Genomic DNA, 8,953 nt, shown 5'->3' on the forward strand with positions numbered 1-8,953 from the left:
CAAGCCGTTAGTCAGCCCAGGTCCTAACTGACTGACAGATGGGCGTGAGGGTCAGAGGCACCATCAGTTTCTTAATGGGATGCTCGCTTGGTGCGTTTTCACATTGCCAAATGCATATCTTTAGCCAAATTCACACACCATTGTGATGACATGCTGGCTGCTCTGCGGTGCGTTGGCTGCAGCGATTAGCTACCCATTTACCTTGTGGTCATTTCTTTGGTTAGGTATCTTATGCTGCATACAGCTTTTAAGGCGTCGTAGAGACGATGGCTCACGCTGCTCAAAATTGTGGTCCTAGTCATGTTATCACAGTTATTGGTCTTTCCACCGTCCTTACAATGCTACATTTATTATTTATCAGTTTCTGGGTGCTCAGGAGCTGAAAAGTTCAGCTCCTGTTTATTTTATTGCTGATGTTTTAAATCTTTTTTTCAGTTCCTGAGTGCTACGTGTGCAGCTACTCAGCTAATAACTCTGCGTTTCAAATACCGTTCTATTTTGGTGCGCCTGTTCGTCTTGGTCCCTTCACCTGTTTATTGATTTTTGAAGCTAGAGTTTGCGGCCGCTTTGTTTTCCGTCGTCGGTTTCAGAATGCCTTGCTACCGCGATACTGTTTCAGAACGCTTTTAAAGCTCTTTCTGCAAATAATACTACGCCTACCACATCTACTACACCCCACCCAGTCAGCCAGTCAGCCAGTCACCCAGGTGACGTCATCTGGTGCTTGGCCAGCCCACGCGCTCGTCTGGTGCCGGTGGCATGCAAATGTCCTCAGTGGAAAAGATGCATAACGAAAAAATTGCTGTCCCATAAGACTGCTCTCATCCCTTTGCAAACGTTACAATCTCGGCCCGTGTTACTACCATCGCAGATTCAATTTGGTTTCTATATGAGCGCGACCTGAGCTGACTGGCTGCGCCTGCTTGCGAAGTGTGATATGCGTATGGAGTGATCCTAGGCCCGGGAGTACGGCGGAAGGCTGCCGGCAGCGTCGCACTCGGAGGGGTCGAGCGTTGCTGAGTGTCGGTCGCGGCACGAGGTGGTGAAGCCCAGTGGACGGCGACTCTGCTGGATGGGCGTGCCGCCGCTGGGGGTTTGAGTTCGCAGGCGTCCCGCGCGAGGCTGGCGTGCCGATGTAATGAAGATATCTGGCGAAATCTGGCGACATCTGGCAAAATATATTCTCATCAAGGGCCGGAACCAGCGGAGCTGGGACACACACCATCACTTCGGGACACCAACTACACCATTACTGTATCACACTTCAGTATACTTCTAGCTCGGCTTTTCCTAAACATTGCCTAACTGAGGCCGAGGCGTTCTGTTGACGTCCAGTTCTCTTGTGTTTGATATTTTAGACCGATATTAAAGATCTCTTCCTTTTTCTTTCTGGTTGTAGGTTAAGCGAACAACCCAAATAAGATGTTCATTGCTGATTGCATTCCCGTGTTTAATGTTCTGCTTATTTATGTGTCAGCTGTTGGCATGAGATTAATACCTATTCATTTGAGGGAGAACAGAGAATATATCCGAAACGTTGAACTATGAATATATCGTATGATTGCGCATGCCTATTTGTGAGTTAATTTATAGCCAAACAGTTGAAAATAGGCCGAAAGTGTGAAAAGTAACGTCCAAAAAATAAAAAACTAAGCCGTAAGCTACCCAAAACACAATATACCGTTCTCTTGAATGGTACATGTATAAGCAAATATATATATATATATATATATATATATATATGCAATATATATATTCACACACAACACACAACACACATATATATATATATATATAATTATATAATATATATATATATAATATATATATATATGCATGTATATATGTTTTGAAGGTTGATAAGCCGGCATAAAACCTGCTAGCTCACAGCGCCGAACAAACCAGGAACTTAAGGTTTTTACTGCTTCTATCAAGCTCTCCTGCTCCCTGGATATGTATTGTCACGTTAAAAAACCGTGTATGTACATGTTCAGTCTGATGCAAGATGTTGATTGTTTATTCAGCTCTAGTTGCTTTTCTCGGATCGTGACGGACTCTTAAGGACTGTAGGATACAGGCTTGATATATACATTGGATTGCTTTAACACACGCTCAGGTGGGGGGTCAAGTTGACCGCCCCTTTTGAAATATTTTTCCGGAATGGTTTCCGAACGGCGCGGCGTAGCCGCACCAAATTTTCCATAGCTGTAAACAATTGAGCAGTGGATCGTCTGACATCAAAAATTGGGATGCATCTTGTAAAGTCGCTGACCTATGGCAGGTCAGTCAGGCCATGGTTTTAGCGAAGGCCACTTCCGGGGAACCGTTCAATCTGATCCAACAACGAAGTGTTAGAGGAAGCCATACATCTCTGAAATAGTTTCTAAGGCAACACAACAGGTAAATAAACGAATTAAATTGACCTAGGATCAGGTATGAAGATCAGACCGAGGTTAAAACTAACCTGTTTATAACTGTAGGGATTGCTATATGGGGTAGTTTGAGATGCTCATTTCAAATTTATTGACAACGGAAACCGCATTATACATCTTCCGTAGACTTCTTCAGGGTCAGAATAGGTCAATGACCTACAATGATCCAGGTCGACATTTTGTTTTTAGGAGCACACTGCTTAGCGTAATCTTTGTGGCTTATCCAAATGCAAAACTCAGAGCAGTTTTCGATGGTTTTGATTCCTGTGACTTTCAAAAGTTCAAACAAGGTCACTGACCTCGAATGAGCGTGTGACCTTTTTCTTAGAATAGTTATCTAGGTTGTAGAAAACCTGTGGAGACCAACCTGGAATTTGACATTGTTTGATCTTATCTGACCCGCAGATCACAACCTAGGAACCTCAAACTTTGACCTAAGTGAGTTCTGGAACAGGTCAACATACCCTGTCAATTTGGTGTCTCTAGCCCTCTTGATTTTTGAGATCTCATTGGGATCAAATTGACCCCCACCCGAGCAAAGGGCATCCAACCGGTCACCCGGGCGCGTGTTAACATGTTGCCCGCTGTTACATTGGTTTTTCCTAACGGCAATCGGGCTCTCCTCGCTGTTACTCAATACATCGTGAAGTGTTCACAAGAGTGAGTTCATGCACAGCAAACCTTGCAATATTTTAGTCACTTGCTTGCTACAAATACACATCCGCGCTATTGCAGGCTGGTTACCACCGATTTCAGGTTATGTTCAGGGCGGTTTGCACCATTTGATGGCACGGCCCGCCGCATTGCCACCAGTATTTGGGTCACAGGAAATCGAGTTCTAGCAATGTCTTGACGCTAGCCTCACTGGGAATAACTTGCCGGGAGACCCGAAACTTGAACAGTCCATCAAGTGTGCTGTGAGGGTGCCACTGGCAGTTGGGGGCGGGTAGGATCGTAATCATTTTGTCTTTGAAATGTAATGCGCCAGGATATTCGGTAAAAGCAATTGCCAGCACTGGTGCGAGCCTATTAAGTTAATTGCTTTATTTGATCTCCCCATCTCTCGATCTTCATCTGATATCCAGCAATCGGATTGGACGGCAGTAGTTATGCGGGCCGGTTTGTGTGGCTGATTTCTGACTGTATGAGGGTGGATAGACTTCAATGCGAATGTGTTTAACTTGGAAGAATGCGGAATTTGTTCGATTGATGGCATCAACATATTCAGTCCCATTGTCAGACCCAATAATGCCTGGATGACGTGGCATGACGTGGGATAGGCATGATCTGGGGCCATTTCCTCAATAAGAATTTGTGCCACGGTTTCAGCACTTTTTGACTCGGTGGCAAATGACTCAGGCCAGCCAAAAACATGTTAAATTATGTTATTGATGTACTGATTACCATCATACCTTGGCGGAAATGGTCAAGAAGTGTCTACTGCAAAAATTTTGACAGGGTAATTTGGAATTTTGCATGTTTTGCAGAGGAGCTTGTTTCTTTTCGCAATTTTGCATGTTACAGGCTACGCAAGTTTTCAAATGCTGAACTACGCTTCGGTACAAGGCCAGAATAATAATAACGTGAACGAGTTTATCATATGTCTTATCGATGCCTAGATGACCAGCAAAATATCCTGTGTGGGTTTTTTCGATGAGACGGTTTTGAAGGATTGCGAGGAATGACTAACTGCAAGCCCAGGAAATGTTGTACACTTTTGAGTGTCCGTAATGCGGAATATCAAATCGTCCAAGATCGTATAATGAGCAGAGATTCGAGAAAATTTGAGATGTTCCTAAGTTGCAATAATACAAACGAATCATCCTGACTATCAGAGTCATTTTCCTGCAGACCGTTAAAGTCGAGGATTGTTCGACCAGAAACAATCGAAAGTTTTCCGGAGGATGAGCTTCCTCTCCCGAACACTCTACCGAACATACCGAGACATCAAAACTGACAGAGTATGTTGATCTGAACCTTAAACTCATTTAGGTCAAATTTTAAGCTTTTAGGTCATGACCTTTGGGTCAAATAAGGTCAAACAAGTCAAATTCCAGGCTGGTCTCCAGAAGGCCCCCAGAACCAAGATAAACTGTTCTAGGCAAAAGGTCACAAGCTCATATAAATGATAAGTGGACGTTGTTTTGACCTTTTCAAGGTCATGGTGACCAAAATCATAGGAGACTGCCTTCAGTTTTGCATATGGATAACGTCAAAGATTACGCTAAGCAGTATGCTCCTAAAAATGTTGACCTGGTGTCATTCTAGGCCAGTGAGCTATTCTGATTTCTAGGAAGTCTATGGAAGGGTGCATAATGCGGTTTCCTGTCATCAGTAAATTCGAAATGAGCACAGAAACTAGCCCATACAGGAAGCCCTAGAGTAATAAAACAGGTCGGTTTTTTTGACCTTGGTCTGGACATTAAAACCTGATCTCAAGCCAATCCAATTTGTTACTCAATGGTTGTGTTGCCTGAGAAAGCATCTCAAAGATGTCTGGCTTCATCTAACACTCCGCTATTGGATCAGACTGAACTATTCCCTGCAATTGCCTTCGCCGAAACTATGACCTGACTTTGACCCACGATAGGTCAGCACCCTTACAAGGTAAGTCTACATTGTTGATGGTAGACGATCTGTCATTCAATTATCGACAGCTATGCAAAATTTGGCGAGCTGCGCCGCACCGTTTGGAAACCATTCCGGCAAAACCTTCGGGGGGCTGGTCAATTTGACCTCCGAGCGCGTGTTAAAGGTTTGTGGTCCGTCATGACAGGAAATTTTGTGCCAAGAAGGAAGCGTGTCAGCTTTGGAATGCCGCAAATAATTGCGTATGCCTCATTTCGCTTGCAGGCCACTGTTGTCGTGTAGCATTCAATAGATGTGAGAGGTATTGCACTACTCTTTTGCATTGTCGTCTCACACAAGAGCAGCACCAAGAGCGTCGCGTGGTTTGACTCATCGGTGTTAAGTCTATATGGCTTGAGGTATCTAGGTAAGCCGGTACAGGAGCTCCAATGAGAGCTTCGCGAAGACTTTCAAGCGCCTTTGGTATGCTTCATTCGATAAAGATGTCTTTTGTCTTCGTTACTTCCGTGAGACCTTTTGCGATTGTCGCAAAATTTGGAATGAAACGGTGACATTGCGAGCACATACCAATTAATGAGAGAGCGCGTTTCACATCAGAGTGATGGACCAGGTCTATGATGACTTCTACTTTACTAGGATCTGGTTTGATCCCACTTGGTGAAGCTATATAACCGAATGTTTAACTTCTTTTTTGAAAAATTCGCATTTTGACATTTTGAGCTTCAAGCCTGCACGCGTAAACGTTCAAACAAGTGAAGTACTTTGATCCTCCAAGCAAGGCGAGGTTTTCATCGATGCGAGGGAGCGAATGGCAGTTTTTATGGTTACTCGGTTTGATTTTCTGTAGTCTGTACCATGTCTTTTTCCTCCATATTTGCTGTCAATTATGACCAACGGACTAGACCACGCTCTATGGCTCCAGGAGTGATGAAACGAGCCGACTTGGTGGGTAAGGTCGGCGACGAAAAGGCTTGTATTCACGCGAAGATTGGTGTCAAAAATGTTTTTGAATAGCAAATTTTTGTGACAGCCAAGACGAAAAAATACCGCACACTATATACCTAACATTTCTGGAAAGACTTTGCCGCTCTCTGCGGCACCCTGGTATCTTTTCTAGGTTTCAATCCAACCCAGCGACAAAAATATCCTATGATTTTAAGTTGGTCGGCCGACTCGGTTGCAGTGTGTTTCCTATGGCCCGGCTGGTCGGCCGATTCGCTGTTTTTAACCGTCGACGCTCAGCGTCCCAAACTAGACGACTATAAAGTACTGGAAAATATCTAGATATGGGGATTTATCTGTCTGCAATTGTTGCGATGCGACTGATATGAGGTGGGCGGTGACTTTCAATGCACTGAGACTTGGCGAATGGCATTCGCATCGCAGTGTGATTGTACCTGCTTAGAGTGTCATTTCTGGCCTTGTTTACTTCGTTGGCTGTGCCGTGATTCAGCATCACGTCCTCACCGATAAGAGGCATTAACAGTTCAGGGTACGTCGGCGGAATGATCCGATCAAGGCATTGTAGTACCTATGATTGTCCAAACCGCCTTTTCAAGACACTGAAAAGGCTATTGACTAACTGAAGCAGTTGTAAGCGACCAGCCTTCTTCCCTTTCAAAGAACTTTGGATTTGGTGTTGAAGACTGATGGCACTGCTTATGAAGGAAAATTGCAGGAGGTGATGATAGCTTCGAAATACCAATTTATGTCATTTTTGGGCCTGTCCTGAATGAGAATGGTTACTAATCACATAGATCTTCACTTATTCAGTTCAGGGGTCCAGCCCTCCCCCAAAGTTTGTGAAGAAGCGTGCCCATATCGGAGACATCCATATTTTGGGAGTACATCACATAATTTTTCACTGCTCCCTAACCTATCTTCAAAAACTACGCTTCTGCTTCAAATGCAATTATTTCATCAATGTTTTGATAGCTTTTAAACCATTATACTCAGCTCAAGCTTTTGCTGACTTTTGCATATGATACCCAATGATGCAGACCATGGGAAAGCAATGAAAGATGAGTGGAACGGTATAGGAAATGTAGGCAATGAGGGGGGGGGGGACAGGTTTCATTACCATCTCCCCCTTCACCAAGAGTTTCACTTCAAATAGCATGATGTTTTACGGTATTGTGGTCCAGTTGTCTTATGAGCTCAGTGAAAGGTTGACATTTGGTCGGCTCTGAGGACAATGTTGGGTATTTCCTGATGAAAGCACCCCTACTGTAAAGGAAGTCTGGAAGACAGGAAGACACTCTGGAAGTCATCCATTTTGCAGTGCTCATTCATGTGCAGGGCGGATCCAGAGGGAGGAGGGCCACGGAGCCATGCGCCACCCCCTTTGGCCCCGAAGGGGCCCATTGGCTCTGAGGAGCCTATAGACGGCCGAACAGATGTAGTGTTTTAACACAAAACGCAACAAAACGGGATATCTTTGGACTTCCAGGCAACCAAGAACAGTTATAATTAAAACTAAAGGGCCCATGAAAGTAAAAAAGAATCACTCAGTGATTGGAACAGTTCTGAACCGGCATTTTAAGCGCCATTACACCGTCTAGGGGTCCCATGCTGTGTCCGGGGGAACTATATGCCCACTTACAGGATCATTACGATTATTAAGTATCATTCCACTTCTCCCTCCACTTATTCACAATTGTTCGGAGGGCCCTGCACTGTTGTTGGGATTCTTCCTGTTAACGTGCCCGGGAACTCTTGTCAATCATGGCCTCTTCCACGGATTCTTTCCATTCACCAGGAAGGCTCTGTGAGCTATGGCCGGGGTCCCATACCTCAACCTGCCGGGGTATTCTCAGTTACTTAGGGGCCGTTTACGTGGGTCTCAGTTGACCTACCGACACGCTTGCGATATGTTTATAGCCCCTCTACATTGGTCTAGGGCGTTTCCAATTCTCTGTCTCTTCCTTAGGACCCTACACTCTTGTCGGGGGCCTATCTGATAGCCTGCTTGGGCACACTCAGTCGTTCAAAGATCCTCCACGATGGGTCTTGTGTACTTCTTTTCTGAATGGGGGACCCTACGCTGTTGTGGCCTTCTACATTGAGCCCTGGGCACGTGCTATTGGAATGGGGCACCACGCACTTGTCGGGGGCCCTATTTGATCGCCTCCTCGGCCGCACTGGATTGCTCGAAGAACCCTGCACATTGGTTCTCCATGTTTGAGTTTAGGGCCCTCTGCTCCCATTAGATTCATCTGATAACCTGTTCGGGTACACTCCATCCTTCGGGGGGCCCTCCGCACCGGGTTTTGGGTACTTCTTATTTGAATGAAGAGCATTACGCTCCTGTCAAAGCCCCTTCTGAGAAGATGCTGGGGCCCATTCGATCGCAGGGACCTCTACATCTGGTTTAGGATAGGGCACCACTCTGGTTAGGGTCCTTCGCTTTTCCCGAGGGCCCTATCTGTTAACTGCTCTGGCGTGCCCGATTATTCGGAGCCCTCTACATTGTGTCTTGAGTACCTCCTTTTTTAAATGGAGGGCCCTACGCAATTGGGAACGCTATTTGTTCGCCGCTACGGCCACACTGGACTGTTCGGGGCCCTATATATAAAGTCTCGTGTTTGAATTTAGGGCCCTTTGCTCCCGTCTGGGCCACCTGATAATCCGCTCGGGTATACTCCATATTTCGGGAGACCTCTGCACTGGGTTTTGGCTACTCGCTGAAACCATGGCCTAACTTTGACCTGCCATAGATCGGCGACCTTACAAGGTACATCTAAATTTGTGATGCCAAACGATTTGCCATTTAATTTTCTACAGTTATGCAAAATTTGGCTACTGCTTATTTCGACGGAGAGCCCTACGCTCTTCTGATAAGCTGCTCGGGCACATTCCATCCTTCTGGGGTCATTTGACGCTCTTGTTGGGAGCCCCATTTAACCTATTCGAGCACACTCCATCATTCGGGG

The sequence above is a fragment of the Pollicipes pollicipes genome, unplaced genomic scaffold (genome assembly GCF_011947565.3).
Source record: "Pollicipes pollicipes isolate AB1234 unplaced genomic scaffold, Ppol_2.1 Scaffold_7231;HRSCAF=8579_pilon_pilon_pilon, whole genome shotgun sequence".
Lineage (NCBI taxonomy): Eukaryota > Metazoa > Arthropoda > Thecostraca > Pollicipedomorpha > Pollicipedidae > Pollicipes > Pollicipes pollicipes.